The sequence below is a fragment of the Lolium rigidum genome, chromosome 2, assembly GCF_022539505.1.
Source record: "Lolium rigidum isolate FL_2022 chromosome 2, APGP_CSIRO_Lrig_0.1, whole genome shotgun sequence".
NCBI classification, from domain to species: Eukaryota; Viridiplantae; Streptophyta; class Magnoliopsida; order Poales; family Poaceae; genus Lolium; species Lolium rigidum.
In genome coordinates, this window is record NC_061509.1 from 77,534,188 (window position 1) to 77,557,631 (window position 23,444).

At 44.3% G+C, this 23,444-nt stretch overlaps 1 pseudogene; it reads left to right on the plus strand.

The window, feature by feature from the left end:
- The first annotated feature begins 2,762 nt into the window (after positions 1 to 2,762).
- LOC124689901 overlaps positions 2,763 to 23,444 on the plus strand; it is a 74,417-nt pseudogene continuing 53,735 nt past the window's right edge.

Below are 23,444 nucleotides of genomic sequence, written 5' to 3' on the forward strand. Positions count from 1 at the left end.
AGATCGCATCTTGCCATCTAGGCAGCTACAAGCCCCACGTTGTCCATGCGCTGCTCGCACCGAAGCTGCTTTGATGGCGCAGCAACGTAGCTATCATTAGATGTGTTAGTGGTTAGCATTGTTCTTCTGTTTATGCATGCTTACGTAGTAGGGTGCAACCCTTGCATATTCTAGCCAGTCCTCACGCCTCTCTCTCAGTGGTGGGGGCGGCACCCCGCTTGACTCATTATTCGCAGATCTGATCCGTCACATTTACTGCTCCTTTGTTCTATACAAGGATTAGTTTAATATCCGCAATAGTTTGGCCTTTACAATGTGTGGTGGATCTAGTGGCACGGTAGGTGGCGGCTTCGCAAGTCCTAAACCGGGATGTTCCTAGGATCAACTTGTTGGTTTTTTGGCCTTGTTTAGGATCGGCTTACGAGCACCGTGCGTGGCCGCAAGGCCCAGCCTCGGAGTAGGATGATCCTAAGTATGCAAGTGAAAACCCTAACCGTCGTAGATTCCCATTGGCTTCATCTTGACTGCCAGACCACCAAGTATGTCGGGCACCGTACGATCATGTGGGTGGATCGGCTCTTGAGCCGATTCACGATAGCCTCGAGAGCCGATCGAGGCCCGTATTTAACGTTTACATGTATGCCCAGAAACTAAGCGAGGCAACTCATCACCGACCTGTGTATAGGTCGTGTGTGGCACGCCCTGCACTTCGGCAACGCCTCGCGTGACCAGAAGAGCACAAGGGCCGCCGCCTGAGGTCTCACCAGCCGCAGCTCTAGGCTCCCCGGCTCTGCAAAGGCTGACCAGGCCCCGCTCACGGTTTTAAGGGCCAGCAACATGTTGGTTTGCATGGGACTCGACAGTAGTAAGTCTGCTGTTTCATTTTACATGCTCTGTTATATTGGCTGTTGGTATGCGGCATGCACTCTTTGTTTGCTTATTGTGCGCATTACAATGATCTTGTTATAACGACGAAATGATGAGTTCCAAATTCTTTGGCAAACAATATTGTAGTGTCTTTGCCTTTCCATTGTTGCTGTCTTAACTTGTAATGTCTTTGTTTCAGATATAGGTGCTGCATGGACAACTTAAAAGATTGCCGGATCCCTTCATTGTATTGCTAGGTTTAATTACCATTCAATTTATCTGGGTTCTGTAATATTTTTTCAATGCCTTGCAGCTTATGTAATATTTAGTTAGTTTTTATAGTTCTTTCGCGCATTTTTCTTTGGTGCTTGTGGTAAGTGAGGCTATCCGACGTAAATCAATGCTTGCGTAAATATTCTCGATATCTAAATCACGAATTCCCATCCCTTAAACGGCCCAATTAAGCGAAATCACATATGTGCCGGCCCGCAAAATCCTAAAGCGCCTATTACGCCGGCATATAAACAACAACTAAACGGGCCGGCCCACTTACTTATTGGGCCAGCCCACTTGATTTAATGTGGACCCCACACTTTTATTGGGCCGGCCCACTTGCTTTAAGGTGGACCCCACCACCTACTGGGCCGGCCCACTTGCTTTTGTGGTGGACCCCACATACAAAATGGGCCGGCCCTTTAAGACGAAAGTGGGACCCACCTGTGTTTTGGCCCGGCCCACTAGCGTGTTGGGCCGGCCCACTTGCTATATGGTGGACCCCACATACTAAATGGGCCGGCCCTTTAACGAAAAGTGGGACCCACTCGTGTTTTTGGCCCGGTCCACTAGCATGTTGGGCCGGCCCACTTGCTATATGGTGGACCCCACATACTAAATGGGCCGGCCCTTTAACAAGAAAGTGGGCCCCACCAGTGTTTTGGCCCGGCCCACTATCTTGTTGGGCCGGCCCACTTGCTATATGGTGGACCCCTCATACTAAATGGGCCGGCCCTTTAACAGGAAAGTGGGACCCACCTGTGTTTTTGGCCCGGCCCACTATATTGTTGGGCCGACCCACTTCCTATATGGTGGACCCCACATACTAAATGGGCCGGCCCTTTAACAGGAAAGTGGGACCCACCGGCGCTTTTGGCCCGGCCCACTGGCTTGTTGGGCCAGCCCATTTGATCTAATGTGGACCCCACGTACTAAATGGGCCGGCCCGATAGCAGAAGTGGGACCCACATGCTAATTGGGCCGGCCCACTGTCTTCTTGGGCCGGCCCAGTTGCTTTAATGTGGACCCCACTTTGTAAATGGGCCGGCCCGGTACCAGGAAAGTGGGTCCCACATGTCTTGTGGGCCGGCCCTTTTGCTTGTTGACCGGTCAATCGAGTGCATTCGGCCCGGCCCACATGCTTAGTGGGCTGGCCCATTAAAGTTTTGACCGATCAACCTTAGAGGTTAGGCCGGCCCACGTAACTAATGGACCAGCCCAGCTATATAGTTGACCGGTCAAACTAAGTCAGCTAGCCCGGCCCGCAAACTTAATGGGCCGGCCCGCTTAAGACGTGGCAGGCCTCGTGTGGGCCTACCATCTACCACGGGGTTTCAGCCGGTTAACGCCGTTAACTGCCAATTAACGGCGTCTGCCACGTGTCAGTTTGCATGACGTCAGCAGTCAACGGGCTCCCGGAAACACTTGGGCAACGGTCCGATTTTCCGTGGCGGAAGGGCGCCCAAGCGCGACGGACCGAAAAAATCGTCGTAGGACTTTGCCTGACGCAGTTTTCCACAACAGAACCCATATCGTCGGGTTAGGCCCATAGGCGACGAAAAATACCCCTTAGCGGACGATTTTGAGACGTTGTCTATCAGAACTTTTCATGTAGTGTAACCATGTCCTTTGAGATAAATATATTTGAACAGATAAAGCCTGCGGTGGTGGAGACAAGGGATGATAATAATGAAGATGTCACTAGAAAGAACACATACCCCACGATGATCCACAGGTAAGTGATATGTATTATCAAATAAACTATTATGCTCATATATTAAGTTATTCATATCAAATAATATGTTCCAAGTATATTTGTAGAGGGATCTTTCATTTTCAATGTTCGCAAACTTATGATGAATCTTTAGTGTCCTATAACAATGGTGATGCTACTAGTGAAATCTTAAGAGTTTGTACTCTATAAAGGTTCCCATGAGATGTTCCGAAAAGTCATGGTATTGATGATGAGTTAACATAGTGAGTTTTTAAAAATTGCATAAGAAACCTTGAAGAGTATCGTTGACCATCGTAAAGAACATCTTAGTGAGAATGCGCTTATGATAGAGAGCAAGGAACAACGTAAATCTGTAGTTCCCGAAAATAACCATTTGCATGTATCACAAGAAAAAGAGGAGGAACACCAAGAAGGTGAGGTTGACAATGAGTTGCACACTACAAATACTATGCTTGTTTATGATGTTGTTCTCTTTAGTAATGATTCTTTATTATGCCCAAATGAATGATAATTGTTCCCAGGGGGCCTTATGCCTATATGCTGTTTTTTTTTATCTCCATTGTTACAAAGCTCAAATCTCAATGCTCTCTCCCTAGCCACTCAATCTTGTTTCCCTCTTGGGAATCAAGGGAGGAACCCTAGATCTACACTTCCACCAAAGGGATTTGTCTATCCCACTTGTTTCTAGGAGATCCATGTTGTGAAGCACTATCTTTGTGAGAAGTCTCCCTCAGAGCTTGCTTTGTGTTGTAAAAGCTCCGTGGTCGGTTGTTGGGAGCCTCCAATCAAGTTATGGATGTGTGCCCCAACCTTTGTGTAAAGGTGTCGGTTGCCACCTCGAAGGCTACTGCTTAGTGGAGCGTGAGCTAACCTTTATTGTTTGCTCTTACCGGAGAATAGGGTGAGGCCTTTGTGGCGTTGGTAGGCCTTCGTGTCACGACACTCCTCCAATGTAGACGTACTTACCCTCAAAAGGAAGGATCTACGGGAAGCATACCCTTGTGTCTCCACGTACTTCACCTCGGTTACTTCTATCCTTTATGGCACTTCACTACTTGTATCTTGTATCTTGTATCTTGTGTTGCTTGTTTGCATCTTGTCATATAGGTCCATTCACATAGTTGCAAATCTAAAGAATTTACCTTTTTGTCTCAAGTCTAAATTGAATAAGAATCAAAATTTGATTAGCACCTATTCAGCCCCCTCTAGGTGGCCATACAATCCTTTCAACTGGTATAAGAGCACATGCTCTTAATTCGGGCTTTACCGCCTAAGATAGTATGACCGACGAGGTGGATCCTAGTAAGGTTGCGGCTACTATGAAGGATATCAAGGACTTGGAGACATCCATTTCCTCGATGAACACCTCCATAGATGGTAAAATGAAATAATTGCGTGAAATGATGATGAAATTCATTTTTTTTCGACAAAGGGAATATATTAATATCGAGAGATACCAATTACACCGAGAGATACCAATTACACCCAGATCTGTAACAACGCAATACCCTAATGGTAGTAGGGATGCACACAACCAAAAAGAAAAAGAAAACTAAGAAATAAAAAAGTCCCGCGACGGTATTCCAGCCCTAGCAGCAACAATACATCCGCCACCAGGACAACACCTGAACTTCAGACTCTCCAAAAGCGATGCCTGCAAGAAGGGAATAGTGCGCAAACACCTTCGTCACCCGATCAAAAGATCTTATGTTTTTACCCTGAATATAGTCCACACCCTCAAAACAATGCCTTCAACAAGGTTATTGCCGTGCACAACCAATTAAAGCCAGACCTTGGATTTTCACCCTGAGAGGTTAGAATATGAACTTCACCTGTGTTGCCGCCCCCACATTCATACTGCTGCTGCGAAGCCCGAAACACCAAGCCAGTCCCTCAATAGCGTAGAGACTTGAACCTCCATTGCAAGTCCTCTAATCTAGCCTTCATGATATTCTCCGTCTCTGACTTCACCATGGAACAAAAAGTCACCCGATGGCAAGAAAGAAAAGAGCTTCGCGCCGCTCCCTCTAGAACCAAACGGTCGGAATAAAAGCATGGGTGCGCACGACCGAATACCACCCGATCCAGCAAACTCCAGGCAAGAGATGCACTGTTACATTCACCGACGGAGCCTTCCGGAACTCAACGCTCCGACCAGATCAAGCAGGACATGCCTCAGGAGGTCTTCATATTTGCACAAGAGAAACCCAAGGACCGCCGCCTTTATTCAGGTCAGGTCCCAGCACCGCTGACCATCCCATGTGGAAAGGGAAGCACAAAGATCTCCACCCATCTAGGCCGACAGGCACACCGGCGCGCCACCGTGGCCCTGACGGGACCAGAGCAGGCCCAACACCACGCCGCCTCTGCCCACCCGCTGCCGCTGTAGAATATCAGCCTCCGCTGCCACTAACCACCGCTGCTGTCAGAGAAGAACGGGCGCCGCACTCCAACCCCAAGACCGCGCCTGTCCGGGACCCCGCCGCCGCCTTGCCGCACGAGCCTTGCCCGGCCACACCTTCGGCGGAGGCAGAGAGAGGGATTGAGGATGAGGAGGGGGGAGGGGGGGGGGGCGAGGGGCGGAGAGAAGTTGCCCCGGGGCGGCACGCCATCGTCGCCCGAGGGTCAGGGAGCTCACTACTATTCATGCTATCAAACAAAGACCCTAACACTTCTCCCACTGCCACCACAAATGGTACTCCCAATAGGCAAGCCTTTACAATCTGTCATACCAACACGAGCTTGAATATCCTGAGCATATTTTGATTGACTTAATAATAATCCATCATTCATCTTCTAAACTCAAGTTACCATAAAGTAATGAAGATTACCAAGATCTTTTAATGTGAACTCCTTGCTCAAATCTTTCAACAAGGCATATGTTCCATCTTGAGAATAGTTAGCAACTATAATATTGATTTATGGCAGTACTTAACAACAACAAGCATTTATTAAAGATCGACCACATGGGAGCTTTTCCGAATGGACACTACACAACCCTGCAACTATGTTGTCAGTGCAGCCACGTTCACACCCACACTGTGGTTTGAAAATCACATATACTGTAATATACTTTAGGTTGCTACGGAACTACTATAATAAACTAGAAAGTTTTAAATAGTTTTTAATAAGAACAAAACAATATTAAGTAAACTAAAACAAATATTAAACTAAATAGATTATTTATAGATTGAATGGAATGAGAGGTGGTTTCTAGGCCTCGGTCTCACTAGTACTAGATGGGCGAATATATGTGATCCATTATTTACAAGAGATTCTTAGACGAATAAGTGTTCCCCATTTGATTATCGGGTTGTCACATTGTATGCACTACGCATAATTCTCGCGTGTCACTCCCAAGGAAAAAGTATACTTCCGAATCAAAGGATCTCGTGAACTCATCTTTGTAACTTAGCGCACTAGATGATACCTCAACCTACAACCAAATCAATCATCACACATGTATGAATAACAAAACAAAGATAAATGTATTATTGAGATCACAATTCAATCTTAAAAATACAAGAACTATGGAGAGAGATGGGGTCGTTAATGGAGATGGCAATGATGGCCGGTGCGCACGGCCATGGACCGACGCCCGATGGTGATGGTGGCGCTCCCTTTCTCCTCCTTTTCCTTCAATGTTTCCCTAACCGACCTTGGCACCTAGGAGAAGTCGAGGAACAAATGGGGATGAAGTCCATGGAGAATCGAATCAGATCCATGTGTTTTCGCAACCCAGGACGCATGGTACGGTCATGGATGACCGTACAACTAGTCGTTAAGTTCTCTAGATACTGCGATAATTTGAGTGTCATTTCTTCATACGAACTCCGATTTAGATCGTCTTCAGCTCGTTGGATTTGTATGGACGAGGGGTTTAAAATCACAGTCTTGGAGCTTTATTACCTTGCGATGGAAAAATTGGATTCTTTCCACCATTGAAATGGTCAAGTCTTAGTGCTTGTAACTACTCCATATTGCATTGCGAAAACACCTGGATCTGATGGGATTCTCCACAGATTTTGTCCCCAATTGTTCCTCGAGTTTTCCTAGGTGTCAAGTTCGGTTAGGGGAGCATTGAAGGCAAAGGAGGAGAAAGGGAGCGCCACCATCACCATCGGGCACCGGCCCATGGCCGTGCGCACCGGCCATCATTGCCATCTCCATCAATGCCCCCATCTCTCTCCAAGTTTTTGTATTTGTAAGATTGAATTGTGATCTCAATAATACATTTATCTATGTTTTGTTATTCATACATTTGTGATGATTGATTTGGTTCTAGGTTGAGGTATCATCTAGTGCCCTAAGTTACAAAGATGAGTTCATGAGATCCTTTGATTCAGAAGTATACTCTTGCCCTGCGAGTGACACACGAGAATTATGCATAGTGCATATAGTGTGACAACCCGATAATCAAATGGGGAACACTTACTCGTCTAAGAATCTCTTGTAAATAATGGATCACATATATTCGCACATCTAGTACTAGTGAGACCGAAGCCTAAAAACCTCCTCTCATTCGATTCAATCTATAAATACAATCTATTTAGTTTAATATTTGTTTTAGTTTACTTTATATTGTTTTGTTCTTATTAAAAACTATTTAAATCTTTATGGTTGATTACAGTAGTTCCGTAGCAACCTAAAGTATAATATGCGATTTCGAAATCACAGTTTGGATGTGAACGTGGCTGACAACACAGTTGCAGGATTGTGTAGTGTCCATTTAGCAAAGCTCCCATGTGATCGATCTTTAATAAATGCCTGTTGTTGTTAAGTACTACAATAACGCTATGTTGGTGTCGTAAAACCATAAATCAATATTATAGTTGCTAACTCTTCTCAAGCTGGAACATATGCCTTGTTGAAAGATTTGAGCAAGGAGTTCACACTAAAAGATCTTGGTAATCTTCATTACTTTATGGTAACTGAAGTTTAGATGATGAATGATGGATTGTTATTAAGTCAATCAAAATATGCTCAGCATGTTCAAGCTCGTGTTGGTATGACAGATTGGAAAGGCTCACCTACGACCTACCCCACTCCTAGCATCATAAAAGATCACAAGGCCTCATTTTTTTTATGCAGTTAATAAGTTTGTAAATATTTGCAGGCTCCTACTACTCCGTGCTGGACACCAACAAAGCGTATCTTGAGATATGTTAAGCATACATTTTGTGTTGGTCTAACTCTCATGAGATCCAACTATACACTAGTTAGTGCTTTTTCAAATGCAAATTGGACATGATGTGATGGTCGTCGATCAACATGAGGCTTTGCTATTTTCTTTGGACAAAAACTTATATATTTGAGTGCCAAGAAACAAGCCACAATGTCTAGATCCAGTACATCATGTCCCACAAGAGAGGCATAGTACAAGTATGTAGCAAATGCTACACCAAAAATCTTGCGGGTTTAGTTGTTGTGTGAGGAACTTGAAATCAAGTTGACACAATCACGCCGTGCTTGTGGTGCAATAACATGGGCGCAACATACTTGTCAGCTATTTCATGCTAAAGTAAAGCCTATAGAGATTGACTTTCACTTTGTGAGAACAAGGATTATCTACAAATAACTAGAGATTCGCTCGATTCCATTAAAGGATTAAGGTGACCGATGGTTTTACAAAACCGCTTCCTGCATGTGGTTTCGAAGATTTGAAGCATAATGTCAACATGAGAAAGTTGTGACTAAGTGAGGATGTTATCGATAGGTATACACACACGTGTATTGTACTGAATATGTATCTACCCTATTGTACCGTTGGCACCGTAACATGCAATGTATAAGCAGAGGTCGAAGGACAGACGATGTCGTCCGAGTAGATTCCCATCTATCTGGCAGATTCACAATTTTTACAGGGACCCACGCCCTATCAGAAGAGTTTCCCCAAAATATAGAGCGGCCCGTGCATATCTTTTAAACTATTGTTGATTTTAGGCCGTAGAAACTTCTACAACATCGAATTTCTGGTACATGGCCAAGAATTTAAGGGATTTGCTAGTTCAGTTAGATGAGAACTAAGTTAACACTCAGTCAAGTTCTATACTGTTTGATTGCATTGTGATTCGTGCATATGAGTTAACTTGTAAGTTGAGTTGCACTTGATTTTTTCAGTTGCAATTAAGGTTGTAACTGAGTTTTTTTTAGTTGCAAGTGGGGATGCAACTAAAAAGTAATAATATTCTATACGTTAGATTTTCTTGGTGATAGTCATGAGTCGCAACATGAGTTGCAACTGAGATTTGATGACATCATCTAACTGAGAACGAAGCAAGTTCTCAGTCAACTCAGAACATTCAAACCCGGGATTTGGTAGTTATTAGCTAGCCGAGAACTAAGTTCGTTCTCAGTTAAGTCCTAGATCGTTTGATCGCATCCTGATTAATGTATATGAGTTGCAAGTTTGGTTTCTCAGTTGCAAATGATGTTGCAACTGAGATTTTTTAGTTGCAAGTGTGGATTCAACTAAAAAAATTACTCTAAACCATTAGATTTGCTTGGTAATTTGTGCTAGTCATGAGTTATAATATATTGCAACTAAAATTTAGTGACGTGATTTGACTGTTAATTCCTGGTAACCAAACACTGGCCACACCCGGAATTTCAGCCTAGCAGTCTGAGAAGCGGGTATAACACGTCGCGTCTGACCATAAGTATGAATGTATGATGGGGATGGTGAGAGGGAGACGACGCAGCGAAATACGGAATGCTGCAAGTTTAGAACCTCAAAGCAGGTTGAACGGTGGAGTACCTATATAACCTGATGTTGAGGTAACTGATAGTAGTAGTTTTCTACGCATGTCACTTTACTTACATTCGATCATGTAGCCTTCTATGCCCTGTAGAAGACGACGACGACCCAGAAGTTGACTGCGCCTGGCCGTCCCCAATAAGCAGGCCAAGACGACCAACGGACGAGGAAGAGCTCCTCGAACGAAAGCGGCGGCCAAGACCACGAGCACACACACTAGCGCATTGCCATGATGATCTCAAGAACGCGTTCTCTTCTCCTTATCTCGCTGGTGATATGCTTTTCGCTCTGTCTCTGTGACCATGGCTTTTCACGCGGCGCCCCTCTCTTTTGACTTCAACTCTCCAACTCCTCTACGTTCAGCCTCGCTGACTTCACGACAGCCGGCGTCGCCGCGTTCCATGGAGGTCTGTTCGACCTCACGGCCAACTCGTACGGGACCAGCATCTCCTCCAACGTTGGCCGTGTGGCATACGCGCAGCTGGTGCCGCTCCGGGACAAGGCCACGGGCGAGGCGGCTAGCTTCACCACCTCCTTCTCCTTCGCCATCAACGTCACGGACGTGAACAACAAGGGCGACGGCATGGCCTTCTTCCTCGGCCAATACCCGTCCGCCATCCCTCCCAGCTCGCAGGGTGGCGCCCTGGGCCTCTGCACGGGCGACTGCGTGGACGCTGTCGCCGGCAAGCACCGGTTTGTCCCCGTCGAGTTCGACACGTTCAACGACAGCTGGGACCCCAGCCTGACCTACGACCACATGGGCATCGATGTGAACTCCATCAAGTCGGTGGCAAACGTCTCGCTGCCCAGCTTCAGCCTCAACGGATAGATGAGCGCGCGGGTCGACTACAACGGCAGCACCGGCGTGATGGACGTCGAGCTGCGGTTCAATTATAGCCCCAAGTTCCATGGCGCAACTGTAACCTTCAACATGAGCGCAAAGGTTGACCTCAGGACTGCTCTGCCTGAGCAAGTGGCGATGGGATTCTCAGCAGCCACCGGTTCGTCCGTCGAGCTGCACCAGTTGCTCTCATGGTCATTCAGCTTGTTGACTTCCGGTTCCGGGAGCTCGCCCACGCCCAACACGGGCACTCCCGACATCGGTATGTGCTTGCATCTGGTATTCTGGTCTAAGCTACTCCCTCCTGCCTAAAATATATATGTTACATATATATAAGGTTTGATCAAAGTTAAACTTCGTAAATTTTTATCATCTATATCTATTATTATATATTAAAAGTAAATTACGGGCTCACCAGAATTTAGAGAAATCGTTAGAAAATCTCACAAAAATCAGAAACATCTGGCCATCTAATTGATAGACAGAAAATCTCTAACCATTGGATTAGACTTAAGTTAAAAAATTACCCACCATTGCCATTATACATGTCTCTCACCGTTAGTTTTTTGTTTTCCTTTTTTTCTCCACAATGTGTAGTGGGCTCACCAGAATTTAGAGAAATCGTTAGAAAATCTCACAAAAATCAGAAACATCTGGCCATCTAATTGATAGACAGAAAATCTCTAACCATTGGATTAGACTTAAGTTAAAAAATTACCCACCATTGCCATTATACATGTCTCTCACCGTTAGTTTTTTGTTTTCCTTTTTTTCTCCACAATGTGTAGTCTTCAATCGCATAAATAAAAAAAAAGCAGATTTTTAATGCCCTAGTGCATACATCTTCAAGGATCAACATGGCATTGCATTGTTGCCTGCACGCCTCCATGCCTGCACGCCTCCATGGTCCCAGTCTCATGTATTTCCTCTATGTGGTGCAGACATCAATGGATCTTGGGTTCCTCCGATTGAAGGTACATCTGGCCGCAGTTTGTTCCCATGATGAGCGGTTAGGCCAATAGACCACCGGTCTACGTGCCTGTAATCCAGATCCGTCTCAATTGTTTGCTCTGATTGGAAGGTATATACCGCCGGCTCTCCTTCTCTTGGCTATTGTTTCTTCAATCTGTTTTCTGGTGATTGATCTTTCCCTGGCCTCTATTAGGTCGATTTTGTTTCCTTCCGTTTTGCTCTCCTTGCAGGTACATGGGATTCAGATGGTGGATGGACGGAGGATCTGTATCTAATGCTGCACCAATCCACGCCCATGTGGTCGCCAGCCGACCAGCCGCAGGCTTGATCGGTTGCTTTTCTTACTGCTATGTATTTCAATACCGTTCGATCTAATAATTTTATAGAACACGCTTAGTGAATACAAATATGCTTCACTGGTGATGCTAATTTCATGCACGCAGCCGGAATATAACATGCGGCCATGCATCCATGCAAGAGGGATTTATCCATGGAATTAAAACTTGCTTCACGAACACTGACGAACATCCCAAATCCAGGTAACAGCAGGTGAGATTTCCCTTAATGCTACGGTCTGTTTCTTCGCATTGCAATATAGAACTCTATTATATATGCATGTCTCAACGTTGTGGAGCAAAAAAAAAAAAAGAGGCAAACAAGGAATTTTCATTTTTCTGAACTTTGTAATCTCTAACTCCTTTTCAGTTTTGATATCGTAATTTCGAAATATGTGTTTCCCTAGACCTAGCGTTACATTGATACAAATGATTTTTGTAATCCGTTATGAATTTCTATTATTAACAAAATCACTAAATGGTCACCACCTTCTACTTGGTTTGTTAGCTTAGAAAAAATTCAGGTGCAAGTGAATGAAAACTCAGTCTATGACCAAACTTGGATCTCTCATTAAATAAAATTATACACAGGTTACTTACTAATTAACTCTTGACATCCGTGTAGGTGTTCCAAGCACTGGAATTGCTGAGGAGGACAAGGCCGATCTATATGGTATACGGTCATATGGACAACACCATTGTCGGCGCCATGGACATGCATGAACAACTGAATACGATGGCCATTGTGAGGTTTCACCATGGGTGCGGTAAGATCAAGAGTTGGGCGTGCGCTTCAATTAATCACGGCAAGTAGCTCCATATGCTACTAGCCGTCTTCATTTTTTTCAGTCCTAAGGTGTGATGTTCTTTCTTTCTTTTGGCAGGGAGGAATTGTTTTACAAGCCTAGATGGTGACACTAGCTTCCTGTTAAACTCTCAATCAGCGCACGATATTTTTCTATGGGTAATTTCATACTTCATACTTCCTCCATCCATAAAAGAATGTCTCAACTTTATCTAAATTTGGACATATATAGATACATCCAAATTTTGGCAAAGTTAAGACATTTTTTCATGGATGGAGGGAGTATATATTCTGTCTCAACAAACAAACATGTACTATCGGGGTATGTATGTTTCCTTGAGCTTGAGCGACTAAAAAATTGTGTCACATATTTCTGAATCTTAATCGAACCTAGAGCCATGCCAGCCAGATGCTAATTAGGAGAGAGAAAAAATTATTTTGCTGAACATGTTGGCTTACTAGATTGAACGTATATTCTGAAGGCGAAGATAGGCATGCACGTACACTGGAAAAAAGGTTTGCATACTGCAACTCAATTGTACACTGCCTTATCGGATATGACAAATGAAATATTCCATGGATATATCTTTCAGAAGAAAAAAATTACATAGACAAGTTAGTTAGAGGAAGCCTCTAGCAGGCAAACACGGTGGGATAGAAATATAATTTACCGATGGCTGTTGACAAGCTATTCTTTCAAAAGTTATAAATAATATCACATACAAATGATACACCCCAGTGTATATCTGATGTTCACGGAAGTCCTAGATTATATATGAATGACACATATGGTTGTCGACATGTTGTTTGAACAAATGGAATAAAAAATATTAAGAATATGGCGAAGTCAACTGAGAAAATTTTACTCTAATTAAGCTCACTTTGCTTTTATTGTGTTGTATTGTGCTGAAATAAATTTTCTAGCTTGATGTTAGAAATAATCAAGAAAATGAAAATATGAAACATCGGTTAGCCATAATTAAATTTTAAAACCGAAGTTATTATAACCTATCACAATGCCAAATGCAGACTAAGTATATGATCGCAAGTGCTTATATTGTTAAAAACAAATGTGTTATAAAACTTCGCTGACTTATAAATAGTTTCTTATTGAACTTTAAAGCAGAAAATCCAGATGAAACACATATATTATATAGTGTACATTTATATGTGTATATCAATGGAACATATATGGTTGAGGACAAAAACAATGGGTATTGCAGCCATTTTTCGCACAATTGCTATGACCCGTGAAAAAAGACAAGACTAACCACACGAGACTATCCGCGGGTAAAATGTCACATATTTCATAACACTACCAAAATTTTGCCCAGATGAGAGTAAGAAAGGTCCACACGTAAAATGAAAATTACTATTTGGTCAGCATATATATCGTCAATGAGGATGATAAACCTTTTATTTTTTCTTTATTATTCATTTTTTATTTATGTTCGATCTAATATCATATGGTTGTTGCCCAGGTAGCCCCATATACTGGGTGGACCACATCCTGCAATGTTTGAATCATAAAACTTATGCCAACAAGGACCATGGGGAATGATCACCTCCACACTGAACTAACATCACATAAAAATAAACTAAGTCAAGGACTGAACTGTAACTATGATATCATAGTCCGCGTGATGCTTTTGTAGGCGGCCTGATAATCATTGTTCAAATACTAAAGATCATTAATAATTTTATTTTTTTAGTTCTAGATTACAATAATTATATTTATGTGTTACTTTCAACGCAGTAAAAGATGATGCCCTCGCATTTGCGAGGGCCATTGTGCTAGTTAATAAAAATATAAACATATACACTGCCCTACTCGTCGAAGATTGTAAGAACAATGTTTGCCTTGATTAATAAAGCTCACCGGTTCCCCTCAATTTTTTTTTAGAATTATCATGAAATATATTGTTATATTATTTGCATTCGTCATAGTAGATCTTTGTATTATTATCTATATTTTTGTCAAAATTTGCACAGTTTAACTTGCACGGAAAAATATGCGCAACATAAAATGGATAGGAGCGAGTACTCTTCTGTTCCTAATTCTCACGTGAAGCTTTGCTCATTAATTCTCATAATAGTTGCTACTGGCCGTGAATATTACTCGTGGCCTGGCTTTGAATTAGGGAATTGCTAGTTCTCACTAGAGTGTTTTAGCTTCAAATTTGCATCATATTTCGTGCACTTGAGCTATAAGTTAAGTTATAAATAAAATTCTTTCAGTTCCAAGTGAGATTGCAACTAGAAAAATGCCTCCAAACCATTAGTTTTGTTTTGTAATCTATGCTAATAATAAGTTGCAAGATGGATTGTAACTGAGATTCGATAACGTTGTTCTAATGAGAATTAAGTTAGTCCTCAGTAGAGTGAGGACTAGTCAGAGAGAGGCACGGGAGGCCCCGTGCATGGTCCTACACTCTCTCTCCTCTATTTCTTGTGAGGTTCTTCTCTCTCTTTACATACTTTATGTGAACTAGTTCTAAAACTTGAAAACTTCATAGTGTTTAAACTAAAAGTCCAACTTAAAATCCGTTTAAATATTTGAGTTTCTAGCGAAGAGAGCATCAAAACAAGGCTAATATTGATTTTTTTTGACAATATTTGAAAATTAAAATTTGAAACCTAATGAAACTTAGATAAACTTAATGATATGGGGTGGGATATTTTTCTGAAACATTTTATTTACTGTGTTTCAAATTTTGTTCATCACGGCCTGAAAAATAATTGGTAATTTCCTTCTAGTTAGAACCATCAAATAGGTTGAAGAAAAATAAGATAAATAACACCAAATATGTTTTATTATGAATCATGTTTTTTTATTGCGAATCATGACGTTTCATCGTGTTTCAAAATTAAAATTTTAAATTTTATTGATTTTTAGCTTGTTTAAAAGATATCAGCGCCAACAAAAATACAGATTAAAATGGTTTGTTATTTTGATATTTATTCCAACACATATATTCAATACAAATGTGTGCATGCAAAATAAAATATGTGCATTAATAGATGAGAGATAGTGAAAATGATGGGGTAGATAGTGTACCACATACATGCAAAAGATTCTCTACCATTTCTAAACTTCAAGCAACTATCTAAAAATTAACAGTGCATACATGCATGGGATATCCCGTGCATGGAACAAGTGCTTCTTAAACTAGTCACACCTTTAAAAATATTAATATGAACCCATTTTTCTGCCCACACCTTCCGTTCAGTACTAGGTGGTTCTTCAAAGAGGAAGCGCAACATTGGGCTGACGGTGGCTTTGGTGATTACCAGCATAGCATCTTTCTTCCTCTCTTTAGCCGTTCTAGCATTGCTTCGTGCACTGCGAAGGAAGGCTATAGCTCTTGCTGAGAAAGAGCAAGAGTCTGAAGCTCACAAGAACAAGCTCATGGATGAGGAGTTCCAGAAGGGGTCAGGGCCCAGGCGATTCGAGTACAGCCAACTTGTCACTGCAACGCATGATTTCTCCGAGGAGGATAAGCTCGGAGAAGGTGGCTTCGGCTCCGTTTACAGAGGGTTTCTCAAGGAGCTAGAACTCCACGTCGCCATCAAGAGAGTTTCTAGGGGCTCAGAGCAAGGAATAAAAGAGTACAGCTCCGAGGTGAAGATCATAAGCAGGCTCAGGCATCGGAACCTTGTGCAGCTCATCGGTTGGTGCCATGTGGGCACGGCCGCTCATGCTGGTGTATGAACTAATGCCTAACGGCAGCCTTGACGCCCACCTATACAACACAAACATTCTTCTAACATGGCCGGTCAGGTACTAATTAACTACTAGCAAGAGCTAATTGGAGTAATAATGCCACAGTTTCCATCCTGAAATTAATTAACTCTCGATCTATATCGTAATAACTTGGATCGGGTTGTTGTATTGGACTGTGCACAGGTTCAAGATTGTGCTCGGGCTGGGCTCTGCTCTGCTGTACCTTCACCAGGAGTGGGAGCAGTGTGTGGTGCACAGGGACGTCAAGCCGAGCAACATCACGCTGGACGCATCGTTCCACGCCAAGCTCGGCGACTTCGGGCTGGCGAGGCTGGTCGAACATGAGCAGGGCTCTCACAACACGAGTAATCTCGCGGGAACCATGGGGTACATGGACCCGGAGTACCTCATCACCGGCCGCGCCGGGCCTGAGAAGGACGTGTACAGCTTCGGCGTCGTGCTCCTCGAGATCGCGTGCGGCCGACGGCCCGTGGAGCCCGATCAGGAGGACCCGCGCCTCGTGGAGTGGGTGTGGGACATGTACGGACAGCGCGCCGTTCTTGAGGCCGCCGACGAGCGGCTCAGCGGCGACATGGACGATGGCCAAGTGGAGCGCGTCATGGTGGTTGGGCTGGCGTGCGCCCACCCGGACTGCAGCCTGCGACCCTCCATCAGGATGGCGATGAGCGTGCTGCAGTGCGAGGCGCCGTTGCCGACCTTGCCTGCAAAGATGCCCACTCCAAAGTACTTAGAGCATCTCCAGTCGCGTCCCCCAAACCGTCCCCAAACCGCGCCGGATTGAGCGTTTGGGGGACGTGTTTCGTTCGTGCCGCGTTTGGGGGACGCGCCAAATTTCGGAAATTTTAAACTTAACGAGATTCGATTAAGATTCGTCCAAACTTACATAGATTCGAACGAAATTTGACTAAATTTAAACTAAACCTAATCTAGAACCACTTGCGGCGGCCGGAGGTGTCGTAGTACTGCTGGAAGTTGTACATGTCGTCGGTGACGACCTCCTGCTTGACGCGCTCGTCGACGGGCTCGTCGATGGGCTCGTCCTTCACCAAGCCGCTTGGTCCTGCCTCGCCGTCGTCGGTGAGGTCCACCAGCGGCTTGCCGGAGTCGCGGATGGACATGGCGATCGCCGCGTCCAGGTCGCCCCTCCAGGCGTCCTTGTCGTTCATGGACGCCAAGAACGCCGCCCGCAGCCCTGGGCAGTCCTCGGGGTCGTCGCTGCTGGCGATGAGCCGCTGCTGCCGCTCGTACTCCGCCAGCAGCGCCGCCTGTGATGATTCCTCCGGCTCCTCCTTCACCTCCGGCTTCGGGATGAGGAGGGCGCCGCCGCGCCTCCCTTGCTGCCGCCGGCTGCCGCTGCCGCCACGCCTCGTGTTGACGGGCGTCGCCGGCTCCTCCTTGACCTCCCGTTTGGGGACGGTGTAGGGCGCCGACCGGTACGACGAGGACGGCGTCGATCGCGCCGGTCCCGAGGAAGAAGAGTGCGAGGAGGACGAGTACGTCGTCCTCCTCGGCTGCCATTGAGGAGACGGCGGCGGTGACGACGGCATCTCCAACCTTGGAGCGCCGTTGCGGATGCCGCGGATGACGTTGTCGAGGGTGCTCCCCGGAATGCCCCAGAACTGGGCGCGGCCGTCCTTGTGCCAGCTGTTGGGGCCGCCGACGAGGTTGTCGGTGCTATACATCTCGATGTCGTACTTCGCCTTGAAGTACGTCGTCCACCAGGCGTCGTTGTTATTGACCGCCTGATGACCCACAAGTATAGGGGATCGCAACAGTCTTCGAGGGAAGTATTACCCAATTTATTGATTCGACACAAGGGGAGACAAAGAATACTTGAAAGCCTTAACAGCGGAGTTGTCAATTCAGCTGCACCTGGAAACAGACTTGCTCGCAAGAGTTTATCAGTAGTAACAGTTTTATAGTAGTAGCAGTAGTAAAATAACAGCAGCAGAGTAACAAAGACAGCAGTAGTGATTATAGTAAACAGCAGGATTAAAATACTGTAGGCACGGGGACGGATGACGGGCGTTGCATGGATGAGAGAAACTCATGTAACAATCATAGCAGGGCATTTGCAGATAATAATAAAACGGTATCCAAGTACTAATCAATCAATAGGCATGTGTTCCAATTATAGTCGTACGTGCTCGCAATGAGAAACTTGCACAACATCTTTTGTCCTACCAGCCGGTGGCAGCCGGGCCTCAAGGGAAACTACTAGATATTAAGGTACTCCTTTTAATAGAGTACCGGAGCAAAGCATTAACACTCCGTGAACACATGTGATCCTCACATCGCTACCATTCCCTCCGGTTGTCCCGATTTCTGTCACTTCGGGGCCATTGGTTCCGGACAGCGACATGTGTATACAACTTGCAGGTAAGATCATAAACAACGAATATCTTCATGAATCAATAACATGTTCAGATCTGAGATCATGGCACTCGGGCCCTAGTGACAAGCATTAAGCATAACAAGTTGCAACAATATCATAAAAGTACCATCTACGGACACTAGGCACTATGCCCTAACAATCTTATGCTATTACATGACCAATCTCATCCAATCCCTACCATCCCCTTCGGCCTACAGCGGGGGAATTACTCACACATGGATGGGGAAAACATTGATGGTTGATGTAGAGGCGTTGGCGGTGATGGCGGTGATGATCTCCTCCAATTCCCCGTCCCGGCGGAGTGCCAGAACGGAGACTTCTGGCTCCCGCGACGGAGTTTCGCGATGTGGCGGTGTTCTGGAGGGTTTCTGGCGACTTCGACTTCTCCCCGTGCGTTTTTAGGTCGAGGCGAATAAGTAGTCCGAAGGAGGGCGTCGGAGGCCGGCCGAGGGGGCCACACCACATGGCCGCGCGGGCCCCCCCTGGGCCGCGCCGCCCTATGGTGTGGGGCCCTCGGGCCTCCACTTCAATTGTCCTTCTGGCTCCGTCAGTATTCTGGGAAAATAGGCCCTTTCGTCAAAATCCCGAGGTTTTTCCTGAAAGTTGGATTTCTGCACAAAAACGAGACACCGGAACAGTTCTGCTGAAAACAGCGTTAGTCCGTGTTAGTTGCATCCAAAATACACAAATTAGAGGCAAAACAATAGCAAAAGTGTTCGGGAAAGTAGATACGTTTTGGACGTATCAACTCCCCCAAGCTTAGCTTATTGCTTGTCCTCAAGCAATTCAGTTAACAACTGAGCGATAAAAGAACTTTCACGAACACATTTGCTCATATGATGTATATATTCTCATGATATGGCTAATACTTGAGCAGTTCATAATAGGGTACATGCAAATAAGATCATCTAACAGCTATGTCAATCATGAAAAGGTACCAACAATTAATAATAAGCATCGTGAATCATGTATATAAGCAGGATTGCAATGTTCATAAGAGAGTATGATAAAGTGGTATCTCGCTTGCCTGTATTTGATTGGCAAAACATAAATGCCCGGGCACCTCTGGAGTTCATAGAAAGACTAGAAGTAGTGATTGTCAAAGATAAAAGCATCAAAGTTATACCACAATCAATCATATTTTGAGACAAGCATATTATACTAAGAATGACAAGTTGTGCTCTCAAGAAAGTGCTCAAAGAAAGGATGGAGACACAACATAAAAGTAAAAGATTGACCCTTCGCAGAGGGAAGCGAGGGATTAACATGCGCTAGAGCTTTTCATTTGTAAAGTAGGAGTAAAATTATTTTGAGAGGTGTTTGTTGTTGTCAACGAATGGTAATGGGTACACCAACTACCTCGCCAACCGGACTTTCAAGAGCGGATCCCATGAATTATTTGCATGTTTATGTGGCACTCCTTCCAACCTTTCTTACACAAACCATGGCTAACCGAATCCTCGGGTGCCTGCCAACAATCACATACCATGAAGGAGTGCCTTTTTAATTTAGTTTTATTATGATGATGACACTCCCCCAACCTTTGCTTACACAAGCCATGGCTAACCGAATCCTTCGGGTGCCGTCCAACAATCACAAACCATGGAGGAGTGTCTATTTAAGTTAATTAATTCGGGACTCGGGAATCCCATTGCCAGCTCTTTTTGCAAAATTATTGGATAAGCGGATGTGCCACTATTCCATATGAGAGTCCGTCAAAAGTAAATGACAAGGTTGAAAGCTAAACACCACATACTTCCTCATGAGCTATGAAACATTAACACAAATTAAGAAGCATTTTGAAGATTTTTAAAGGTAGCGCATGAGAATTTACTTGGAATGGTTTGAAATGCCATGCATCGGTATTTATGGTGGACACTCTGGAATAACTTGGTTTTCATGTGTTTGGAGGCATGAGCAGCGTTCCCACTCAGTACAAGTGAAGGCTAGCAAAAAGACTAGGGAGCGACAAATCAAGAGAGCAAGATGCTGTCATAATCATGCTTGCGGCAAAATAAATTAACTGAGGCATAAAAGTGATACAAGAACTTTGAAGCAATGTAAATCATTGAGGCTTAATTGACTTTTGTTCAGTCATATGCATGCGTGAGCATGTGCCAAGTCGATATAAATGAATTATTCAGAGGAGGATACCACAATGCCATACTTACTTATGAATAAAACAATGCAAGCAAACATCCATGACATGCTACTCATATTAATAAATTGGAGCTAATCATGAGAGATCATGAACTACTAGACTTTCTTAAATAACATATACCTCACATGAACCAACTAAGCATGCTCACATGGATGAGTATATGTACAAAAATGAAAACAAATAGAGTTCATACCAGCCTCTCACCACAATCAGATTGTCGTAGATCGTCATTATTGCCTTTTCACTTGTGTAGCTTGGATAATATGAAATGAAAACCACGCTCCAGCCACCGAAGACCATTGAACTCATAATGAACTTTACAAACCAAAGAAGAACAGCAAATATTTTTGGTGTTTTCGAATTTGAGAACAAGAACAAAAGGAAACAAGCAAACAAAGCAAAATCTTTTTGGGTTTTCTTATAGCAAACTAGCAATAGCAAATAAAGCGAAACTAATGCAAGAAACCAAGATAAACAAATGGTGAAGAGAAACAACAGAAATATTTTTGGTCTTTTTGTGTTTTGGGAAAGAAACAAAGTGGAAACAAGAAATAGTAAACTAAAAGAAACACAGAAAAGCGAGATGGCAGAAATCTGCCAAAACCTGACAGCAGTACAGAAATCGATTTTTACAAAAATCTTACATTGCTCAGTTCAAAAAGTGTTCAACTAATGAAAGTTAGATAACAACCTGGGGAACATGCACAAAAATTGGCTTCGCAAAATACTGTTCTGGCTGTGCGCACGAAATTTTACGGTAACAGCCCAGAATCTGTTTTCAGGCAGCACTTCCCCAAATATCATCTTCCTCTCATTAGAAAACCACCCAAAGAGACTAAACAAGTATGTACAAGTATCCAGCAACCATAATATGCAAAGAATGAGTGATGCCGGTATACCTCCTCCCAAGCTTAGGCTTTTGGCCTAAGTGGAGTTCAACCCCATCGAGACCATGAGGTAGTGTCTCCGTGGTACGACGAAGATGGATCATATTCTGGGTATGTGCTAGAAGAAGCACCCGGATACGTGACGGTGTAATCGTAGGAGGGCTCGGCGTCCTCGGAGTCATGCTTCTGATGGAAGTCTTGTATCTTCATATGTTCATCCACCTCCTCCTTAGTGCGCGACCATGGTTGCCTGTCAATATCGAACAAACCTGGCTGGGGAAGAGGGATTTCTTTCTCATCCCCGTCAGCAAACAACATTCTATAGGCCATATTATCTAAAGTAGACTCGGTGGTAACAAATTGATGGCTTTTCATAGCAATGATATCAAGCCTCCTAGGGGTTAATGGCACATCATTAGGATCAATAGGAAGCTCTAAATGTGTTAAAATGCGCAGTGCAATAGTTCCTCCAAAAATAGGCCCCTTGGTAGACAAGCGGCGAGCAATAAGAGAACCAAGATGATAAGATGTCTGTCCAGTAAGTGCAATATTCAAGAAAGCAAGATGGTAACTAGAAATATTGCTAGTGTTCTCCCTACCAAGTATGCTAGTGGCAACGTAATACGCAAAATATTTAATGGCGGGGAGTTGAATGTTCCTTATCTTGCCCCGCTGAATGGTGCGACAGTCATCATTGGTGATCCCTCGATAAAGCTCCAACAAGTCCCGAGGGTTGTTATCGCTCCTCCTTGCTGTACCTACAGGGGCAATATCCAATGCACGACAAAATTCTTCCAATTCCATAGTAACAGGAGTACCATAGATCTTGAATGCAACTGTCGGATTATATTCCGTGTTTTGGAACTTGAAGCTCTCGACAAAATTTTTGGTGAGCATGTGGTATTGCTCCCTTTCATCTCCAACGTAGGTGGTTAAGCCTGCCCTGTTGACAAGGGTGAAGAAATCATCCAATATCCCTGCATTTGTCAGAAAATCATAACATGGGAAGGATGAGGCATTAGGAGCCCCATTGTCCTCTTCGGGCGCGAAGCTAGGCGCGATGATGTCCTCATTGTACGACCGCCTAATTTGGGTGGCGGTCCTAGAAGGCCTCCCGGTGCTGGTTGTTCCTTTCTTGAACAATTCTCCAAATTTGAACTTCTTCATTTTCTGAAATTTTCAACAAACAATATAAAACTTGATTTGGTGACATATAATTGAGGGAAACTACCATAGGAACTTGCTAGAGAACTAATCATGCATCAAAACTAGTTTCTACCACTTAGAACAAGCATGCAAGCTCACTAAACATGTTACCTACAGCAGCAAAATATTCAAGATATACTCAACCAAACAAAATTCTATTTGGATAATCGAAGGAGTCACATACCGGAGAGCAAATGTGCCAAATTTCAAACAGAAATCTGGGCTGAGCAAAGAGATCGAAAAATCCTGAGCTCTTGAGCAAAAACGCGAGTGAGAGAAAGTTGGTTCGAGTTTTTTCGGGAGAGAGAAGATGCTTGGAAGAAAGAGATGATGTAGTGGGGCAAGGAGGGGCCCACACCACATGGTGGCGCGCCCACCTCCTTGGCCGCGCCGGCCTGTGGTGTGGCACCCTGTGGTGCCCCACGGGTCATCCTACGGTGCTCCCGAGTGCCTCGTCGAAAAATA